Source organism: Natator depressus, chromosome 5 (assembly GCF_965152275.1).
Source record: "Natator depressus isolate rNatDep1 chromosome 5, rNatDep2.hap1, whole genome shotgun sequence".
NCBI classification, from domain to species: domain Eukaryota; kingdom Metazoa; phylum Chordata; order Testudines; family Cheloniidae; genus Natator; species Natator depressus.
In genome coordinates, this window is record NC_134238.1 from 39674538 (window position 1) to 39697663 (window position 23126).

Below are 23126 nucleotides of genomic sequence, written 5' to 3' on the forward strand. Positions count from 1 at the left end.
GATGAAATTCATCCCTGTGCAGAGGGCCAGGCTTGTGTACCACCTAAGGCCACAAAATACAGTTAACGGGGAGTTAATTGATGCACAGTCTTTGAACTGGCCATCTACACAGGGATACATTTCACCTTATTAGAACACATGTGCAGACTTAAAATTAACAAACACATGAAAACAATGTAATTTGAAAATGTGTTTTCTCTATTTACCTACCAAGATGCGAGTTCAGGTTTCTGTATTTCTCCTGCCGCAATTGCTATCACTGTCATGGTTACAGACCTAGCTGCACCTCTGCAGTTGTCCCTTTTCTGGTCTCTGAGAGTATGTCTACACTTCAATTAAATACCTGTGACTGGCCTGTGTCAGATGATTCAGGCTTATGGGGCTTGGGTGACGGGGCTGGGACCCCATGAGGAGGGAGGGTCCCAGAGCCTGGGCTCCAGCCTGAGCCCATATGACTATACAGCAATTTTTAGCCCCACTTGCCCAAGTGAGCTAACCCAGGCCAGCACAGCCATGCCACAAGTCTTTTATTCCAGTATAGACGTACCTTGAGTGCACCCCCTCAGATCTTAGGGCTCATGCTCTTACCTATCCCAGGATGGAATTCTGCAGTTCTCTCACTCTTAGATTTGGCCCTGGGTCACAGGACTCTGTGAATCATTTGTTCTTACTCTGCTGGTCCAGCCAAGTTCAAACACCTGTGGTTCTTCCCTTTGGCGATCAAACAGCCTTCTGAAAACCAAAGCATTCCTTATTTTAGCAGTAGGAACAAAACATGAGGGGGGAGGGAGGAGGGAAGAGGATTTTAAAACAGCCTACACACATCTTAAAGGCTTGCCATCTCCTGATGGTGATTGAGGCAGGCCCAACTTCTTCAGATACCCCACTGTCTCAGTCTGGATCCCCCAGATAACTACCCCTCGTCACTTAAGAGAATGTTCCTTTTTAAACCTCCCACAGTTCTTTTGATTTCTTGTGTTCCCAGGTCTTTCCCTGTCCTGGCATTGTCTCTTAACTCTCAAGTGTTCACTCAGAAGTCACTTCTCTTTAGGTCTCGTCCGAAACATTGTAACTTTAGCACCACAGTAGGACTTAACACCACTGGTTCTGTGGTGTCTCAAGGACAAAGCCGCCCAGAGGGGGGGCAAGTGGGGCAATTTGCCCCGGGCCCCTGCGAGGGGGCCCAGACAAGAAAGTCTGAAGTCTGAGGTCTGAGACAGGGAATACTGCTAAAGGAATACTGTTGTTTATTTAATCACCATAATTGGAGATAGGTTAAAAACTTCCCGTGGAAGCGTTTTGAAATTTTATAGGGTTTGAAATGGACTTTTTTTAAAAAAACTTTTTGGTTACTGGAAAACTTTTAGTAAATAAGATTTCAGTAAAGATTGATTCAAAATTTCACAGGAAATGCAAAAGTATTAAGTTTTGTATTTTTTTTTATAAAAGAGGGAATTTTTTAAAGAAAAAAAACCCCTTTGTTTTAAAAAGCAATCCAGTTCTAAAAAATGCCATTTCTTGCAGCACGTACATTTTTCTTGGCGGTCTTATATAACACTAAGTGCTGATCAAGCCTGGCACCACTTAGAGATTTAAAGTAATCACAGGTAAAGGTAGTATGGCTGCAAGGACCTGCAACCACTGTCTGACAGCGTGTTCATCCCTTCTCCAGCCTTGAAAGGGTTAATGAGGCTGAGAATGGGACCAATTAACTTGATAGGCCACACCTGAGGGGAACTACCCTGGATAAGCGACCACTGATTGGGAATAGAGCCCAGTTTAGAAGGAACAGGCAGGGCTATGATAAAACCAGGAAGTTGGCAGCAGAAAGCGGGGCTGTGGTGTGGAGGCCTGCAGTTACTCTCTAACTATAGTGAGGAAAAGGAGGAAACCATGGGAAGAATAGAAGCAATGGGGCCCTGGCCCCGAGAAAAGAGTGTACCCAGAAGATGGTGGAGAAAGAGCCTGATAAAGGCAAAGTAGGAGCAGCCCAGGAAAAGAATAGCAGGGTTTGGGACTGTGCACACCTTGGCTGTAGTGTCCCAGGGCTGAAATCTAGAGTAGTGGGTGGGCCCAGGTTCCCTTACCAGCCCGTGGGGAAGTGGCACAGCCCAGACAGTGAAGGAGAAGACTGCCCAGGATAGTCCTTCAATGGGACTTTGGCCTCTGGAGAGGGGAAAACAAACAGTAACCTGACTGGTGGGTCAAGTCATGAGGGGACAGTACCCGCAGTGGCACAGAGAGAAAGAGGTGGGAGATCTTGCAAATGTCCTACATCCCTTTCTGCTGCTCTTGTACAAAGCTAATCCCCAGAGGAGCCAGGAAGAGCTGCCCAATGGGAGTGAAGCTCATGACACACTACTGAAGAATATTAATGCAGAATTTTTCAACACCACTTATGTTCTTTATACAGTCAACTGATCAAGAGTTTTTCAGACCTTCCAAGTTCAGTTTAAATGGGTTAGTGAATTTTTAATTTCATCTACTTCCCCAAGACTTGAAGTTAAAAAAAACTTTAGAATTTAAATGACCTATCTTAAATTTTACTGTGAACTGGCAGACCAACTTGTCTAAGTGCACCTGAACTTGCACAGGATTCGCCGGTTCACAAAAAAGAAAAAAATTGGTAACACGACTACTTTCCATGCTGGAAATACCAGGTGACTGGCTTGCTCTATGTAATGTTTAACATCTAATAAAAAGAAAAGGAGTGCTTGTGGCACCTTAGCGACTAACAAATTTATTTGAGCATAAGCTTTCGTGAGCTATAGCTCACTTCATCGGATGCATTCAGTGGAAAATACAGTGGGGAGATTTATGTACATAGAGAACATGAAATAATGGGTGTTACCATTCACACTGTAATGAGAGTGATCACTTAAGGTGAGCTATTACCAGCAGGAGAGCCGGGGCGGGGGGAGGGGGGGAGGGGACCTTTTGTAGTGATAATCAAGGTGGGCCATTTCCAGCAGTTGACAAGAACCTCTGAGGAACAGCCCGGGGTGGGGGGGGAATAATTTTACTTTGTATAATGACCCATCCACTCCCAGTCTTTATTCAAGCCTAACTTAATTGTATCCAGTTTGCATAAATCCTGGACGCCCCATCATCTCAGGCATTGGCACCCTGACAGCAGGATTGTCTGGCTATGTAGACTTCCTCCTCAGGCCCTACGCTACCAGCACTCCCAGCTATCTTCGAGACACCACTGACTTCCTGAGGAAACTACAGTCCATCGGTGATCTTCCTGAAAACACCATCCTAGCCACTATGGATGTAGAAGCCCTCTACACCAACATTCCACACAAAGATGGACTACAAGCCATCAGGAACAGTATCCCCGATAATGTCACAGCAAACCTGGTGGCTGAACTTTGTGACTTTGTCCTCACCCATAACTATTTCACGTTTGGGGACAACGTATACCTTCAAATCAGCGGCACTGCTATGGGTACCCGCATGGCCCCACAGTATGTCAACGTTTTTATGGCTGACTTAGAACAACGCTTCCTCAGCTCTTGTCCCCTAATGCCTCTACTCTACTTGCGCTACCTTGATGACATCTTCATCATCTGGACCCATGGAAAAGAAGCCCTTGAGGAATTCCACCATGATTTCAACAATTTCCATCCCACCATCAACCTCAGCCTGGACCAGTCCACACAAGAGATCCACTTCCTGGACACTACGGTGCTAATAGTGAAGAAACAGATGAACAGAGCCAGAAGAGTACCCAGAAGTTACCTACTACAGGACAGGCCTAACAAAGAAAATAACAGAACGCCACTAGCCATCACCTTCAGCCCCCAACTAAAACCTCTCCAACGCATCATCAAGGATCTACAATCTATCCTGAAGGACGACCCATCACTCTCACAGATCTTGGGAGACAGGCCAGTCCTTGCTTACAGACAGTCCCCCAACCTGAAGCAAGTACTCACCAGCAACCACACACCACACAACAGAACCACTAACCCAGGAACCTAACCTTGCAACAAAGCCCGTTGCCATCTGTGTCCACATATCTATTCTGGGGACACCATCATAGGGCCTAATCACATCAGCCACACTGTCAGAGGCTCGTTCACCTGCACATCTACCAATGTGATATATGCCATCATGTGCCAGCAATGCCCCTCTGCCATGTACATTGGCCAAACCGGACAGTCTCTACGTAAAAGAATCAATGGACACAAATCAGACGTCAAGAATTATAACATTCAAAAACCATTCGGAGAACACTTCAATCTCTTTGGTCACTCGATTACAGACCTAAAAGTGGCAATTCTTCAACAAAAAAACTTCAAAAACAGACTCCAACGAGAGACTGCTGAATTGGAATTAATTTGCAAACTGGATACAATTAACTTAGGCTTGAATAAAGACTGTGAGTGGATGGGTCATTACACAAAGTAAAACTATTTCCCAATGTTTATTTTCCCCCCACCCCCCGGCTGTTCCTCAGAGGTTCTTGTCAACTGCTGGAAATGGCCCACCTTGATTATCAATACAAAAGTTTTTCCCTCCACCCCCCACTCTCCTGCTGGTAATAGCTCAACTTACCTAATCACTCTTATTACAGTGTGTATGGGTAACACCCATTGTTTCATGTTCTCTGTGCATATAAATCTCTCCACTGTATTTTCCACTGAATGCATCCGATGAAGTGAGCTGTAGCTCTCGAAAGCTTATGCTCAAATAAATTTGTTAGACTCTAAGGTGCCACAAGTACTCCTTTTCTTTTTGCGGATACAGACTAACATGGCTGCTACTCTGAAACCAAACATCTAGTACTATTTTAAGTGCTAAATTCACCAGCAAGCAGAAGGACTGATATTTTTTCTTCAATACACTTGAGGTCAGTGTGCAGCAAAAGCATGTGGAGTTGTATAGCTACATTTGCATAAGCAATTATGATCATACAAGCAAATTGCTACTTAAGTAACTAGTCTTGTGACTTGCATATGTAATTTTAATAATTGTATAAGCAAATTAAGGCATGCAGTTTTGTCACCAGCAAAATTTTTGGTTCAAAATGTTTGCAGGAAAAGTAATGAAATACTGTATGTGTAAAGCTTTGGGATGTTCATAGTCATGAAAAAGGCATGAGGATGATGATGATGGACATACTTAGAACTGGATTGCAATGAGTTATCAAATACTGTTTTGTATTTCAATGACTCTGATCCATAGAGGACAGACATAATTCTGGTGTTAAAAGTTCATAGTTTTGTATCAGTGCTGGTCGTCCTATTTTTCCAAATCTTTTCAAGTTTATGAAAATTGTTTACTGCTGTTGATATTCATTGCTTGATGTGTAGCATGGTGTCACCATCATGGCACGCCTCGCTCCCCAGATAAGTAAAATGACTGACTTCTTCTAGTGATTCTCTGTCTATTCTGATGACTGCTTTAGGAACACTGATAGCCATATACAGTATTTTGTCTTCCCTTTGTTGATGAACAAACCAACTTTTTTTGCTGTCAGCCAAAAGCTGTCTTTCTCCCATTACATGGTTTACATGGCTGTGTGCGTGTGGGGAGGGAGGGAGTGACCTACAATATATTATTTCAGTGAAACTGGACAGAAATTGAGAACTAGAATTAATTTCAATATAGATTCACTGTATGGCTAATCTAGACCCTTCCTCCCTTAGGAAGACAAGTCCCATTGACTTCATACCTCAAACCCTGAAAAAGGGAATGTAGCCTAGTTGAAATATTTCAGCTTTCTTGGCTTCTGGAAGTTCACTGTAGTAGAAGGTGGTTCTGGTTGCAAATATAGGTATGGGCTGTATGCTTATCAATGTCATGTTTGAGCTTGTAGTGCTCACAGTCAGCATAATAATAAGCCCTGGACTTGTCTCTATCAGTGTCGATGAATGTGGAGTGTAAAACTTCTTAATAGAATAATATCAATCTAAAATCTGAAATGCTAACAACAGTTAGGTAACTAATCAGGGAGGCAGATACAAAACAGTTCATTTCAGCCATTTAGCACTATAAATGGGAAGAGAGTAAAGAACTAACAATGTGTAAATAAAATCTGATTTAAATAATAAAAATCTTAAAAGTAACCTCCTGACCCTCCCCTCAAATCCATGATCTATATCTACCCTGGTTCTACAGCCCGAAGCATGGATGGGCAAAGTTCACTGCCTGCATGTTAGATCACTCAATTCTGCAAGAGAAAGTGAGGCCCAGGCTAGCAATGTGCTGCTACCCAGTTTTTCCTTTCCTTCCCCTTAAGTCATTAGGCTACAAAGTGGTTCTATTGCCTCATTGCAGCCCTATAGACAATTGCCCCCCATCATGCATCTACCCTGTGTCCAGGTTGGCCTTGCAGGCGAGGTACTGGCCTCTGCATTAGGGCTGTTGCGGTAAGGACATACTCATACTGCTCCACCTCTTACTTGTGTGTTTTTTATTTAAAAACCTGTCTTAAATCCACTCAGGAACAACAGCTATTGTACCTCTGATTTTGATTTTCTAACACATCGAAGTTACAGCATAATTGCAAAGGGAAAAAGTATCCTGCTGGGTCTAATTAATGGAAGTGTGTGCAGAAGTGTGGTGTTAAACTATCCCACTGCTTGGAACAGCCTTTCACTTTCCATGCGCTAACCCACTCTTCCTCTCTTCTTGCCGATCCCCTCTTTAAAATCCTTTGCTTTGCAAGCCTTCCTCCATTAATCTCATCACCCTGATGTCGCTGCACCTTCTTGGGCTTGGGTCCCTGTTCCATGTATTCTATTTGGCTGAGTTAGATGAAGCTCTTCTGGGGCAGGGACTTTTCCTTCCTGTATTGTCATTCCATAAATGGTATGCACATTTTTGGTGTTCAGTAAATAATGGTAATTCTGATAGCTCTGCATTTGCTCAGTAACACTAGACTATTTATTTCCCACTGACAGTCGGAAGAAACCCCGTAAGAGACAAGAGAGTGCATTCCCCAAACATGCTGTCCCAGTTTCTCTGTGTATTGAAAATGTAGAGACTTTTTGTAACTTTTTACAATGTCACTAGAACTGTGACACAGCCTCCTGTTCATTTCCCTCTGCAGAAGAAAACACCTAAGTCACTATCTAATAACATCCGAGGGACCAGCAGCAGCAGCTCTATGGCACAATGAACAGTGATGCCTGGGGACATATCATTGGTAAGTAATATTCCAATGGTGGAATAGTCTTCACAATACATGTTCTTTCCCATATGATAGATGTGTCCTGAGGGCATCTACTCTTGACTATTCTTGAATGCCTCTGTTTCAGGTTCCTTATATGCCATCAGAAAATGGCACATATATTCTCCTCTGCAAAAGGAGCTGCTCCAGCAATATTTTAAAGAGTTAAAAAACCCAATGACAGTCAATAGGAAATACTTTCGATCAGTTTCATAAACTGGCACGGTGACCATGTCATCAAACACGTGTGCTTTTTAAGTAGAAAACCGCCAATCCAGGCTTCTACTAGGTTCTTCTTTTTACATCTTTCTACAGAGTTAAACTTTGGTGTTTGTATTTCTGAATTTAACTGTGAAGTTTGAATTTATAGCCTGCTTCTCCATTCACTTCCCCATGTCCCTGGGTTGATACCCTAGAGTAATTAAGAGTAATTCTTAATCTTAATTCTTATCACCTGTGTTTTTCCTATTAATGGATTAATAATTACTACTCCTACAGCCCATGTTAAGCCTACACACAAATTCTGTTGTGACCCAATCTTGTTCTCATTGTGAATCAAAGTAAATGACTGGTCATGTAAAAGCTTGGGAGGAACACTCCAACAGCAAATAGTGAATGATTCAGCTTCATTGGTACTACAGTCATCCTGTGGTTTCATTAGCCTGCTCCCTCAGTCTGTAAAGGGAAATAGCAGTGTATCTACCAGCCCCGCGCACAATCCCCAGGACAGCAGCAGGTCTCTGCAGAGCAAGGCTCCAAGGCTCTGCAGCCAATGAAAGTCAGTCCTGGTGCAAGTTTTACTGTGGAGGGAGGGTTTCTCTCCCCTCATAGTGGAGGGGCCAAATATTGTTCTTTTAATAGTTTAATATCATTGTGGTCTTGTTTTTTTTTAAATTGTTGTTCACCTTTCAGTATTTACAATGGAGTATCCAAAGATTCATTCTTAGTTAAAGCTCAAGGAAATTCTTTACCATTCAGTTGTTGGATTACAATAGGACTGGGTTTTCCAAATATGTTTTGGCAACTTCCCCTTCTTGACGATGTCTGAATGATCGCTCTGGGCCTTACCTGGCACCCATTGATGACAATGGCGACACTCGTATTGACATTAATCGGTGCCAGATCAGGCCTCAGAATATTGTTAACAATATTTTTATTGATTAGTTAAATAATGGATTTCCTAAGGAAGAGGCTAGGAATGATTTGTGTCAAATGAGTTACACTTTTAAAAAGTGATTTGTTTGATAGTGATAGCGAAAAACTTACGTAGAAAAATGTAGGTCTTTTTTAAATAACTCATTAAATCAACAACTAATGCAACAAAGCACTTAAGCATGTGATTAGCCCCGTTGATTTCAAGGGGGACTTCTCATACTGAAATTAAGCATGTGGTCAAGTGCTTACTGGAAAGGGGTTTGTGTGTGCAAAGTGAGAAAAAATAAAGTACATGCAAAACTTTGAAGAATTTTCAGTTCGTTTTGAGGATTTTTGAGAGCTACAGAAGTACAACAAAATTGCAGATGCAGCTTCGAACCAGCAAACACATTTCATAGCTGCAGCTCATCAGCATTTATAGTAGGTTCTGCAAAATATACAACAAATTACTTTGTTTTCAGAAAATCAAATCCTACAGAACACTGTCATGAAAGAATTAAGCATATCCATGTAAATTCCAGCCTACAGTACATAGACCAAATATTAGAGATCAGCAAAATTATTAATTTGACAAGAGTTTAGTAGACAAGCTGAGAATAGAAATCTTACAAGGCAGCAGCGGGAACAGCACATTCCTGTTAGCTCATTTTCTTACCCCAGCTGTGTAAATCAAGTATAAGCCTAGTGAAGTCAATGAGGCAGATAATCCTCTTACTTACACTGGTGTAACACCATTAAACTCAGTGAATACACTCCTGATTTACACCTGGATTAATTAACAGAATCAGGCCCTTTACAATTGTAGGTGAAACACAGTAAGAGAGAAACATCCATCAATCACACAATGTACAATACCAGCTGGGAGGGCAGAAAGGGATTTTTGTAATTTTGTCATGTTCACAGACTTGTAGTACTATTCAATGGAGTTTACTCTACAAGCCAGGCAAAGGAGGAATTATAAGTGGACAGGGCTGTACAGTGTTACAATGAAATCGCTTACATAAAACTAAGGATAACTGCAGTGTATTCTTCCTGGGTCTAGGCATTAAATCCAAGCAGAGGATGAAGCTAATGAAGAATGCAATGACTCACCTGTTAAATAGAGCATCTTGCTTTGAGCATGTTTTAGGAACTGCAGTGTTATTTATGGGTGAGCTTTTCCCAAAGCATTCTGCAGTGGCCTAATTCTGCTCCCATTGAGGGGAAAAGCACTTTCTGCCTCAGAGACTTCAAAGATCTTGCATTCTAAATAGAAAAGGCAAAAAAAGGAGGTGGGTTTTCCCATGTCCAGTGGCTTCTGAGTGGAGCTCAAGGTATCATTCTTAACCTATAGAGGCTTAAATGATCTGGGACCTGTTGACCTGGGAAACTGCCTCTTATCAGGCTATCCTGCCACAGCTGAGTTTGGATGATGTGCTCAAGTTGGTGCCCTCTTGCTATATGAGAGAGGGAGCTGCCAGCAAGTTATTCTCTGAGGACGCTTTCTCTGTAGAATTCACAACCTGGTCCAAAACAATCTGAGTGCGACCTTCCACAAATGCCACAAACCCCATTTTAGTTGCCATGTGGTGAGAGTAAGATTTTTGATTTTGCTTGAATGTGAGGGGCGGAAGGTTTAAGTCGTACAGTGTGTGCTGACATATGAGTATGTGTTAAGAAGTGGGAGAAATATGATACTGCTTTGACTTTGTAATTAATTCATAACATAATATAAAAAGACCATTGAGTGCCCATAGCTTCAAACAAATGTTTTTGTGTTGTATTTAAAACCAAATAAAATGTATTTAAATTAGGAAATTAATTCACATTTACCATATGGAGGATTCTGTTCTACGTACAGGTAAAAAAAAAATTGTACAAGTGTGTTTGTTTATTTAAAGTTACCATGAAAAATTCAAAGCAAGAAAGGCATCAAAATTCTGACTAAATTTGCTTTGGTCATTTGTTTTCCCTGTTATTAACTTTTTTGTATCTTTCCATCTGCTTTGGGAGCAATATTTGGTGCAACAAATGTTTCGTGAGCAAATATAGTTGTATTGCACTAATATATCAATTGCCAGGATCTGAACTGCTAATGAAATTTGGTGCACAAAGCTGCATTATGGGTTGTGGATGGGCAAGTTGATGTGGGGACTATGGAAAAAGTGCTGGTATGAAAGGCCTAGAGAAATATAGGTCTTAAAGGAACGTGGAGGCTTTAATGGGAAGCGATTATGTTGTGATGGGGTACAGAATGGGAATGTGGTAGAGCTGGTAGAAAAATTCGTGTTCGAATGGTTTTCCAATAAAAATACTCTTTTCACAAAACTGAAGTTTTCCTTGCAGAATTTTTTTTTATTATTATTTTTACATCAAGAAGACTGAAATAACTTCTCACTGCCTGCCTGCCTGCAAGGCTCTTGCCAGTTTCGCTTTCTACCAGTGAAATTGATATGTTTTCCCAGGGGACTGCTGAAGTCGAGTGCCCTGACTCTGCCTCCCGGCCATCTCTGGGAACCAGAAAGATAGAGATCTCAGGAGCTCAGCCTCCCTGTCTCCCCTCTCAAGCTCATGGAGCTAGTGAGGCGGTTGAGTGGCTGATCTCTGCCTTTCCAATAGGCTTTTGTCAGGTTTTTTTTTTCATGGGAAGAGATTTTCATTTTCTCGTCAGCTCTAGAATGCAGCTGCATGCTGTTATGTATCATTATGGAAGTTGTACAGTATGTGGGTAGTTTGGATGCCAGGTTTCCTTAATTTGTTTTCATAAATTTTTAAGTCCAGAAAGTTCTGTGATAATCTAATCTTTCTTCCCGTATAACACAGACAATAGAATTTAATCACTTGATTCCTGTGTTGAGGTCATTTCCTAGGGACAGATCGCCAGCTGACCTAAGTGGCCATGTCCGAGCATAATGGAGTTATACACCATCTCCCTCCAATGGCCCTGGATGAGTCTCCCTGTATCTTCTGTATGGGCATGGTGGGGCATTCAGGAGGAAGAAAGCAGAGGATATGCAAGTAGGAGAGTGAGTGCCAGGTAGTTGAGGAATGAGTGGAGATTTGGCTCCACCCCTTGGTGTGCTGGCCAACATAACTGAGTCAATGTGGAAAGGGCCACTAGCAGTTACTACCCTGTGGGAGCAAGTGGTCATAGTTGCTGTGCCCTGGGCTGCTCCTGAGGCAATGCAGCAATGACACCCTTTACTTTGGGCTAAAGATAAAAGAAGAATGTAGGTTTTAATCGTGGAGCTGATAGGGAAAGGAATTTGAGCAACATTATCTGTACATTAACATAACATTTTGTATATGGGTATAATTGTAAATCCTGCTATCTTTATAGCAGGTAGAGATCCGGGGCTTGTCAACATGGACGGGGTTTAAATCAGATTCACTTTAGTTAATCCAGTTTGAAAATTCTTGCCTACACCTGGCGCAATTCATTATAGTGCATTAACTCTGCATTTATCACCAACTCTGGAATCCTCTTTCAATGTGTGCTAAGTTTGGTGCAAATTGAGTTAGTTTGGCCTCTTGTTCATATGCATACAATGCAGCTGTGAACTACTTTGGCAGCCCTCCAACTGCTATCCAGTGGTGGCCATTACTGACCTGTTTATCTGTGTGCCCTCCACTGCTCTGGTGTCAAGTTGACCACAGTTCCTCTCTCCTCTTTAAAAATTGGTGAGGGGTCAGAATTTGCCCATTTGCTCCTAGCTTTGAATATATCCTCATTGCTGCGATGTTATTCCAGATGCCTTACAATGTGCCTCAAGCAGCTGCTTGAAGCCATGCTGAGTCCCTAGATCTCCTAGCCATCTGTAGAGAGCTGTCAGTGCAGCAAGCTCTTGTGTAATAAAGATCTTTTTGTGGACACTGCTAAGCAGATGTCCACAAGGTGTCAAAACTGGAATGCCGACCAATGCTGGATAGAGAAACTCTGGGGAACTTACTTTAAAATCAAGGATACCAGGAAAAGGTCCAGCAGTATAATTATTTTTAGGAGGAGCTGGACAGGATTTTGAGCAAATACACCACTACTGAACCTGAGGAGCTCCTGTGCCCTCCCTGTCCACCTCCCAAGGACAAGCAGCCAAAGTCAGAGGAGGAACATAAGGAGGTCAGTGAAGAAGCAGGCTCTCTGCAGGACTCAGCACCCTAACGCCAGCCAGGAAGCAAGCCCGATCTCTGCTGTGTAGGAACTGAGCCTGATTGGCAGCCAGAAACCCAGGCTGTGAGGGAGAAGGCAAATTCTTTGCATGTACCTATCTATCTTTACAATTTATTGTGCTATACTTCACTATGTGAAGCAGCTCCAGGAACAGCTCTTGTGGTAGAAGTTGCTTTGTATCATCTTCATCTTCCTCCTTTACTGCTGCAGCCACATCATGTACTTGGTGCAAATGGTGAAGGCCCAAACCAAAGCCAACTAGCTTCAAGAGCTAAAACACAGCCCAAGCAGCCTCTGCGTATTCACGGTTGCCGGCATAATAAGCAAAGCACTGGGTCCATGCTGGCTGACCGCAATTTGAAAATGGTGCTGGCCTGTCCAGAAAGGAAGCATGGGAGGGAGAGAGAAGAATCATGGGATTTTTTTAAAAAAAAGTTATTGAATCCACCTGGCTTCTGTTATGCATTCCTGTCATGGGGTGCACTCAGTGTTATGGTGCCTCCTCTTGCCAGCTCTGGGGATTTGTTCCTTCCAGGTGCTGTGCCTCCTCTAGCAGTCTCTCCACCTGTGGTCCCTCTCACTCCAGGAGCTGCAGCTTCCTTTTCATGACTTAGACCTCCAGCCAGGTCACTGTGGTCCTCTCCTTTTGGCAGCAAACTGTCCCAGGCAGTCTGTTCTCCACTGACTGGTCTGTGCCACATCCCCAGTGGCTGCTAGGGGAACCCAGGCCCGCCCACTATTCCAGGTTCCAGCTCAGGGGCTCTCTCTTCAGCAGCCAAGGTCTGCACTAATATTTCTTGCTGCTTTTCCCCTGAGCCTTTCCTACCTTTCTGGCTCTCCCTGCTCTCTGGGTTTGCCAGCTGCATCTCTCCCAAGGAGTGACTGCAGACTACTTCCCTGCAGCCTCCAGCTGCTCTCAGCTACTGGGCTTTATACAGGCCCCTGTCCAGCTGAATTTCATCTAATTAATCCCTGCTCCATGGCTCTTCTTGGCCACCTTAACCCTTTCAAGTCTTGTGTTGGTGGACACCCCATCTCAATCCCATAATGCACAGTTAGAAAAATCCCTGAACACACAATGCTCATCAGCAAAGCAAAGGACAGAGGGATACCCTGTGAGAACGCTGTGTTTAGTACACAGCAAGCCCCCCGCCACGTGTATACAGTGATGTGAATTGAAAGAGGACACAGCTGTCCCATGTACCTGCTATTAGTATAACTTGCATGTTGCGTATCAACTAACATGTCAACTCAATGCAGATTAAGATTAAGCCCCGTATATAAACAAACTCCCGGGGCTATGTTGAGTGATGCAGAATATTTCCTTTTGTTAAATCAAAACAAAATACTGTAGATAATTTTACAACAAAAAATACTTGGCTGAAGTTACAAAAGGTGTGTGTGTGATGGAAATTCTGTATCACTCCACTTTTTTCTGGTGCTATTAATTACTTGTAAATTAGGATTCTGCTGTTTACAGCTGCTGGGCTTCTCACTACAAACCTTCATTGCTTCCAGATGGTGTGAGCTATACTTTGACAATCTGTATGCACTGTACTGCACTGGCAGACATAAATTATTATTACACAGATCCTATTAAAACATGAAGAAAATGCAAATAATTCTTTTTGCCTTTAATATTATTTTGCCTAATATCCAAGAATATAAAATTGTGGCGGTTCAATGACAAGACAGAACACAGCTTTTAGCAAGCAAGCAGGCTGGTCTGCTAACCGACTTCTGCCTGTCAGCTTTCCACCTTCCCCTTTATTCTCTCTCTCCCCCCACGCATTACATTCTCCAACAGATAAAAGGAATACACTGGCTTTGTTTAACATTCTTATTTACCAATTTCTATCTACCGCATTCCTTGCTCTCGGGCCTTGAGCCCAGTCCTGAGAGGCTTCCCACGATACGTCATCTTGGTGAGATTCCAAGGTTGATGCCCTTGGATGGAGCAGTGTGTGCACTACTCCTACACAACACTCCGGGTGTGCCCTGAATGTTGCCAAGCGCATAAACCTTTATGAATCCTACATAAAATAACGAATGCTTGTGTATTTTAAGTTGAAGCACAAAATGGGTGAGTATTCTGCCATTCTATGTGCTATTACATCCTGAACACTGTTAGGAAATATCAGCCTTAATTCATCCCCCTTGTGTGTATGCATTATGATACTGTCTTTAATTATCTGATCCCATACGGTCTTTTCCACAGGACCCCTACCGTATTCAGTGCATAGGATACACAATATTTTGAGGGAAAAAATGGAAAAAAAATAATCCTGTGGCTCTGTCATAAATATAAAGGGACAGGTAACCACCTGTCTGTATACAGAACTATAAAATCCTTCCTGGCCAGAGGCAAAACCCTTTCACCTGTAAAGGGTTAAGAAGCTAAGATAACCTCGCTGGCACCTGACCAAAATGACCAATGAGGAGACAAGTTACTTTCAAAGCTGGAAGGTGGGGTGGGAAACAAAGGTCTGTCTGTCTGGGTGATGCTTTTGCTGGGAACAGATAAGGAATGCTCTTCAGAACTTCTGTTAAGTTAGTAAGTAATCTAGCTAGAAATGCATTAGATTTTCTTTTGTTTAATGGCTGGTAAAATAGCTGTGCTGGAGGGAATGTATATTCCTGTTTTTGTGTCTTTTTGTAACTTAACATTTTGCCTAGAAGGATTCTCTGTTTTGAATCTGATTACCCTGTAAGGTATTTACCATCCTGATTTTACAGAGGTGATTCTTTTACCTTTTCTTTCATTAAAATCCTTCTTTTAAGAACCTGATTGATTTTTCATTGTTCTTAAGATCCAAGGGCTTGGGTCTGTGTTCACCTATGCAAATTGCTGAGGATTTTTATCAAGCCTTCCCCAGGAAAGGAGATGTAGGGCTTGGGGGGATATTTTTGGGGGAAGACATCTCCAAGTGGGCTTTTTCCCTATTCATTGTTTAACATGCTTGGTGGTGGCAGCATAGGGTTCAAGGACAAGGCAAAGTTTGTACCTTGAGGAAGTTTTTAACCTAAGCTGGTAAGAAAAAGCTTAGGGGGTCTTTCATGCAGGTCCCCACATCTGTACCCTAGAGTTCAGAGTGGGGAAGGAACCTTGAAAGACCCCATATTGGCCCCTCACATTGGTCATGAGCAGGGTTTTGTTCTTTAGACTGACTGCACAGTGCTGCTGTTACTGTGCTTGTAAAAACCCAAAGGTCTTGGTAACTATTACTTTTGGCGAGGCAGTGGCAGGAAATGAATCAGTGGAGACATGGCCATCCGACCAATAGGTGGCTGGCACAAAACAGTACACTATAAGAGTGCTTTCACTTAAAGCTGTACTTTATTTTAATCTCAAGCACTTACACATGTCTGCAACAGGTTAGTAAAGTAAAAGGTTGTTACCTTCTATATGGATCTGCCACTAGAGAGAGGTAGAGACACATTCACCTTACTAGTGGGTTTCTGTGTACCAGTGGATTCTCACCACCGCCAGAGAGTTCAGCAACAGTGGCTAAGTCCCAGATCCCACAGCTCCAAACCAAGTATCACCAAGGTATTGCTTGGCAACCAGAATGACCTGACCATCACAGAAAGGGGTGGGCAGGGAGGAAAAAGAGAGAATGCAGTAGTACTTGTAAAAGGGGAGTATCAGTATTCAATTTATCATCATCTGTACCCAATATCTTTAGCCCCATTTCCCAAAAGTGCTTTTACAGCTCAGACAAGTCCAAAGTTTCATAGGGAAGCAGGCTGCAGCCTGTGCCCTATTCTCCCCAAACTCAGTGCCTTTTTCCCCCCAAGGTGCTTGGCTCTCTTCCTGCTCCTTTCTGGAGCTGTTCTGTAACTTGGCATTCCTTCAGCCTACAGTCGTCTTGGGTGTCCCATTGCTCTTCTTTTTCTGGAAATGAGCTGGGTCTGGCTAATATAGACCCCTCCCACTCCCAGCAGTCTCTGAGAAGAGTGGTTAATTGGAGATAGCTGCTTGGGGTGGTTTTTTCTCCCTTTCTCCCCGCAACCTCCCCCAACACCACATGACAGCAAAGGACTGTTGTGACCCAGGAATAATGTGTTCAATCCCAGGTTCTGTAGGGTGTGTGCTCTACTAGTTACACACTTTTCTGCTCCATCCCCTCAGCTTCTTCTTGTTCCCTCCTACTCTGGTGCTTGTTCTCTGCTCCTAGCCTCTTTCATTCCTCCAAGCTCTTGTCCCTAGTCCTGCACTGAGATCATGGGACTGACAGTCTCACTATTTTCAGTGCCTGTGCCCAGCACCACAGTGGATCCTGAGAACCAGGAGGAGCAATTGCAGGGAAAATCCTACTCAGGCTCTGAATCCTGAGATGGAGCATGCTCAGTCACACAGTGCGGCTTGTGCATGTGCTGTCCAGGCAGCACATAGGAGCTGTGAGGGGATGGAGCATGAGATGGACTCGTCGGAGAATTTAGCTGCCAAATTCGAACACGTCTCTATTGAACGTGTGCAAACTGAAGTTTTTCAAAGGCTTATCACTTGACCAATTTTTGGAAGAATTTTCACAGGCTGGACAAGACACATCCCTGACATCAGGGTGACCAGCTTGCCAAATTTTAAGCCTCTGCTCCAAAGCATTGAGAAGCTAGATCTCAATAAAATGCTTGTGAGATTTTTTTTTTTTTTGCATGGGCAAAACAAAGTGCATTTCCTTAATCTTGTTCTCAGGAACTTTCCCAATCCATTCAGTCTGAGGCAAACATCCAGCATGGAAAATTGCAGATTGGATGGTTTGTTTGGCAAATATTATAAGCAACTGGAAACAAGGTCTTATAATGGTAAGTGTTTAACCATAAGCATCACTATCTGTGCTGCTTATAATAAGATTAAAATGTCAGCTAAATGCAAGCATTACTTGAAGTTTTATGTGATGGTTTAATTTCTGCAGGTATAGAATACTGATTATTTTTTTAATGGTACTAATTTTGGATTGAATATGATCTTGTTTTTAGTTATTATGAGTCGCTCCTGCTACAGTGAGGACTCACTTTTGTGCACTGGAAGCATCAAAGAAACATTGGAATATGAAGAGCATTTCATTCATTGGTACAGTATGTGAAAAGGAATCTATCAGTAATAGATAATAGGAGTAATTTGAAGTGGAAGTTATGATGCTGAAAGATCAGCGTGGTGAGGGAAAGTGACATGATGGATTGTTAGGGGGCTTATTCCTTCACCCACTTACTTCCCTGGTCCTTCTCGCGTGAACAGAGAGCAACAATACCCGAAGTCCAAAGGTGCAAACAATTCGATGTTTATTGGGGTGAACTTCCAGCAAGCATGATTCCAGTTTCCTTCCTTAGTATCCTCCTTCCCAGCTCTGACACCACAGAGCCTTACACCTGTGTCCCTGTTCCCATTCCTGCCCTTAGCCAAACATTATTCCAATTTCCTTACCCCCATTCCCTGTTCCCAATTCCCCTCTTTATCAAAACATGATTCCAATTTCCTTACCCCCGTTCCCTGTTCCCATCTCCCCACCCACACACCCATCCCCTCCCACCCATGCCCACTCACTTCCTCATTGACTGCAGACTATATAGTAAAACTTGAGTTCTGCTTAGCTATACCTTAACCAATCATTTTCCTGAAATGTAACTAACCAATCCTAACATATTGTAACATGATTATGTACCCAATTATATCCCACCACCTTAATTAGTTTACACCCAGCAAAATTAATTATACAGCAGACAGAAACAATCACAGAACCAGACAGAGATTATACAGACAAACAATAGCAAAGTGGGAACTGTAATGACAAAACAATACAGAAGTGAGGATTTCACATCCCAGCTATTGATAAGTGAGTTCTTGCCAGACAGGATGCTATCAAACTAAGTTTCCGTTTACATTTTCTAGGCACTTCCCTTTCTCTGGAGGTGATAGGAATACAATCCTGTCCTGATAGTGCCTAACAGCCCAATAGCACCTTATTTCAATGTGACTAGTTTGGAATGTGAGGATGTGACTGTTCGCTTCCTAGCTTATGGCTGCCTCTGCTGCTTAGCCAAAGGTCTTAGCCTAAGAACAGGGCCTCAGACTGTCACAGTAAGAGAAGGCCCTTACACCAGCAGACAGTGATTCTGATTCTTTCTTTTATACCTCTAGAACTAGCCAAGTGATAAGAATACACCTAAATTCTTAAAGTACAGGCCTTTGCAGACAGGCCTGAATATCTATATCCTAACATGGATGCTTCCTGGACAGCATCTGGCAAGAGAGAGCTAAAGCACATCCCACGGGATATGGCCTCTACAAAACAATGCTGGGAATGTAGGAGGAGGCAGCTATCTGACTACATCACACTCCTCTTTGAATCTTTCAGTTGACTTCCTGTCCCTTACTGAATCATATGCAAGTTCATCATTAAGTTTACTTAATCTTGCCCCAATTTACATACCTGATCTCATTTCCCATGAATCCACCTCTTGCTTTGTATCCTCTTTCCACAGCTTTCACCTTACTCCTTTGCTTTTTCCCTGCTCTTGGCTTTATCCGTTCTGTCATGTGACCTCCTGCACCCAGAAATGTCATTCTGTCTTCCACAAAGCACACTCTCTCCTTTTTTCAAATCCCTTCATTAAAATCCACTCTTTCAAGCAATATCTTACATTTAATAGACTATAAGCACGCAATCTACTAAGAAAAAGGAACATAAACATAAGCAGATAATGGGTTGAAGAGGACAAATCTGTCTCCTCCTCTACCCCTCAGATGCCTTATTTCCTTTTATTGTGTCCATTTTTGTATATTTTGGTAGGTACAAAGAACATAAATGGACATACAGAGCTTGGGTTGTGGTCACTATCTCTTCTGTATATTGGTTTTTATACCATGGTCATCATTGTAATATCTTGAGCACCTTCCAGTAGTGAATTAAGAAACATGAGTACACATCTGTCATGTGGTGTTTAGAGGTAAGGTTTGTGGTGGTCTTTAGTTCCTGGGAGAGTTCATTCTACAGTCTTGGACTGGTCCCTCTGGAAGTAGTCTCCCACTTTACTTTTATTGTTACGAGTTTTGTTGTGCCGGAGGAGTGAAGTTGTTGATCATAGTCTTCATCCTGGAGCTTTAGGTGATCGTTTAGATATCCTGGGCCCAGGCTGTGGAGCACTTTAAAGATAAAGGCTGAGACCTGGGACTTGATTCACATTTTATAAGAAATAAGTGTAAAGACTGGTCTGAACATAGTTTTAGAATATACAGGGCCTCATTAGAGCAGATTCCATTTTTTCTTTGTTTTGTTTTCCACCTCCTAATACTACTTGGAATTCCATGTAAATTATACATGAAACACTTCAATAACTACCTTATTTTACTTTTACTGATTGAATTTCTATATTTAGTCTTTGGCATAAGTAACCAAACCTACTTCATAAGTTTTTTGTCACAATTCATATATATGGTCAAGGGTGCTTTTCTTATCAGGATTTATTTCCATATGCTGTTAATTAGAAAAGGAAATTGTATCCCCTGTCCCTTAAAGAATAATAATTAGTTTTAACAATGACAATTCAGAACACTGATAAAGAAATCAATCCTCATTAAGTAAATTGATCAAGAGCGTAATTACTGTTCTATAGGCTAAACACATGATCATTCGTATAAACTTATTTTAGTTCAAGAGTAAAAGCCATTTAGTAATTTCTTTTAACAATACAGGGCTTTTTAAAAAAAATAAACATATTCTGCCACCTTTTCTCAAGTTAGAGAGTACCCCACTCTGTAAGTGGTCCCACTGAAACCAACAGGAGTATGGTAAAACTCAGTGTAATTAAAGGGGGCAAAAATCTGGACCATAGAAAAGAGACACTGGTGCATATTAATTATTATTTTATTTTATTAATCAGAGGACTGATAAAGCGTATGAACGTTACAACAATATTTTTCTATCAGTGTCATAGTAGCATTGTGACTTGTCACTACTTTGAATTGGCAGACAGATTCTTGACACTTCTAAAACATTTTTCATCTTGAGGACTTGCAGTTTGCAGTTGTTAACTAACTAAGCCTGACAATATCCTTGTAAGATAGGTTAGTAAAATAACCCACATTTTAGAGAAGGGGAAACTGAGACCAGGAATAGCTAAATGATATGCCCAGATTTACATGGCAAATTTGAAATAATTTAAGGTACAATACAACACTGCTCATTGTCAAAAATAGTGTGTATATGTGTGTGTATATCTGTGTAGTATATATACTACACAGGAGCAGGATCATGCAAGTTTGCCATTTTAATCTGCAGCTTTTCAGCAGCTGGAGCAATTACATTATTTTTCATATGCAAATCTAACAATTTTATATTTGTGCCTAAATCAGCGATGTTAAGTGAACAAGTTACAACTGGATCCCCCCTTCTATATTGGTTAAACCGCACACAAGGATGTTGTTCAGTGTACTAGCTTTCCTTGATATGTAATTAACTGCTAGTTTTCTCTGTTTAGAGGATAAAGAATATTTTTAAAACATTAATTATAATGCAAATATTGATCTTCAAAACCTCTTCTCTAGCTGGAGTTGTAGCAAATTGTTGTAGTCCAAAAATAGGAGCTTAATGAGAGCAATAGGATGGCAGCTGGAATTCAACATAGACAACCTTCTGATTACCATGGGGAGGAGAATAATAAAATCCATAATGTTGCAGGCATCTCTGGTATAATACAGTTATGACCCAGCATTCCCTCAAGCCTCCCTTTCATAGATAAGAGTATCAGTGACACAGTACATGGCTTCCTCTCCAGTGCAAAAATGTCAAGTGTCAGGCCTCAGATGAAGGGAGAAACCTAGTGTTCACTCTTCAGCCTAATAGAAATGCTAGTGCCATCAGAGAGAAGGAATGGAAGGCTAAACAACTGATTTGCATTTTTGTTAAAACAAGGACTAAGTCTGCATAAAAATGAAGATAACACCTTTAACACAAAAAGGGCATGGAAATGGATTAAGATACAGCTGAGTGCTCAGCATAGACAGAGTGCTATAGAGAATTTATATGAAATTGATTAAAACTTGTTTGGAAGTCATGACAGTCTGTGACTGTACAATCAAAAGTAGTCATTATGTAGCTAAAAAGCAAAATGACTTTCCTACCTGTTGTCAGCCATTCAAAAAGGAAAAGAATCGGCACAAAGTGCCTGAATTATTGGTATTTATGTCCTTTTACTCCCCTAAAAATGAGACAGTACATTATTATAATATTACCAACCTAGTATGCAAAGCAGTAAATGATCCTGAGCGAGGTCTAGCCCATCGAGTGCATGCAGCTGATGAAAAACTTTTTTCTTCCCTGTTGCACATAGCTTATGTGAACCTGCTGGTTAAATTCTTTGCAAAACTAGCACTTAACGTTCAAATTGCTGCCACTTCAACACTGATTAAAGACACACATGCAATCCCATGAAAGATTTAGAAACAATGCACATGAGCAAAGGAGCAGACATTGGCTACTGTGTTAACAAAGGGTTCCTGAACTCGTGTTCTAAAATGATTGTTCAGAAATTCTGAACAAAGTTCTGCAAAAATAAGACCCGAGGGTTTCTAAACATTTAGAAGTAATACACACATGTTTTTATTTGTGTTCAGTTACTGTATAATTTATCATCCGCATTTTGAAAGGAAAATGGTAAAATGTAAGTGACTTGTATGGGAGAGGGACCAATTTAAATTTTAATTTCTGCTAATCAAACAATGGATTCATAAATTGATTTAATTTAAAGTCCTTGCATATTTATCCATTTGAAAATCTGCTCATTTTCTAACTATTACATCTGCTTTGTTACAACAGTGACAATTTCAAATGAACAACTGAAGATATTCTGATACAGTAAACATACCATTTTACAATCTCCATTCCTAATACTGACTTGTATGACATTTTGTTCAGTCATTTTTATTACACAGGGGAATTACACAGGAGTAATCTGGAAACTAATTTGATGTTTGTGGTAGCCTGTGCCAGCAAACTGAAAAAGAAAATGGTTCTTCAAAGACATAGGAAGTTCAGAAGGGGCAATTCAATAAAAGATATTGAGCTTCCACAAGCTTATACCTGATCTTATCACAGGTGTCAAACCTGAACTTCAATATATTTTATAAACGGCATTAACTTTCCTTTGTGTGTATAAAAAGAAAATAGCTAACAAACATGACAGATCTGAAAAGCAATCCTCGGTGTAGCTGGTACCGCTGCAATCTACCTTGGCTGCTGCCTCTTCACGCCAGCAGCATCCCAAATATGTTCGGCATGGGTAACCGAGGCAGTGACAGCAACTGATGGGCCTTCTCCACCTGACTGGGACTTCTGTCAGCCACTCCATTCATGAAAGAATGGGATTTTGGAGAGGAGTGTTCTCACGCTTTCATTGTATAGACCTCATGTTACTGAGAGTGTCTTGTAGACCATCTACTCTCCTGTTTGCAATGGTGTTGATCACACCGTCTTTTGGTCTGCTTCTAATTTTCCCTTCCCCTCTGTGTAACACTATGGAACTCACCAATTTCTCCACAATGTGGGAATCACGGCTGTCCAATGGCCTTTCCACTTTACTGAGGGTCACTAATTGAGCTTTCAGATCTGGCAGCTGCCTTCCTTTGATGGCCACATATGTATA

At 41.7% G+C, this 23126-nt stretch overlaps 1 protein-coding gene across 1 annotated transcript in view; it reads left to right on the plus strand.

Annotated features, from left to right (window-relative positions):
- The first annotated feature begins 7143 nt into the window (after positions 1 to 7143).
- RNF180 (ring finger protein 180) overlaps positions 7144 to 23126 on the plus strand; it is a 497847-nt gene continuing 481864 nt past the window's right edge. Inside the window, exon 1 of the mRNA XM_074952619.1 lies at positions 7144 to 7159. The gene's annotated coding sequence lies outside the window, so the exon portion shown is untranslated. The remainder of the gene's footprint in view (positions 7160 to 23126) is intronic.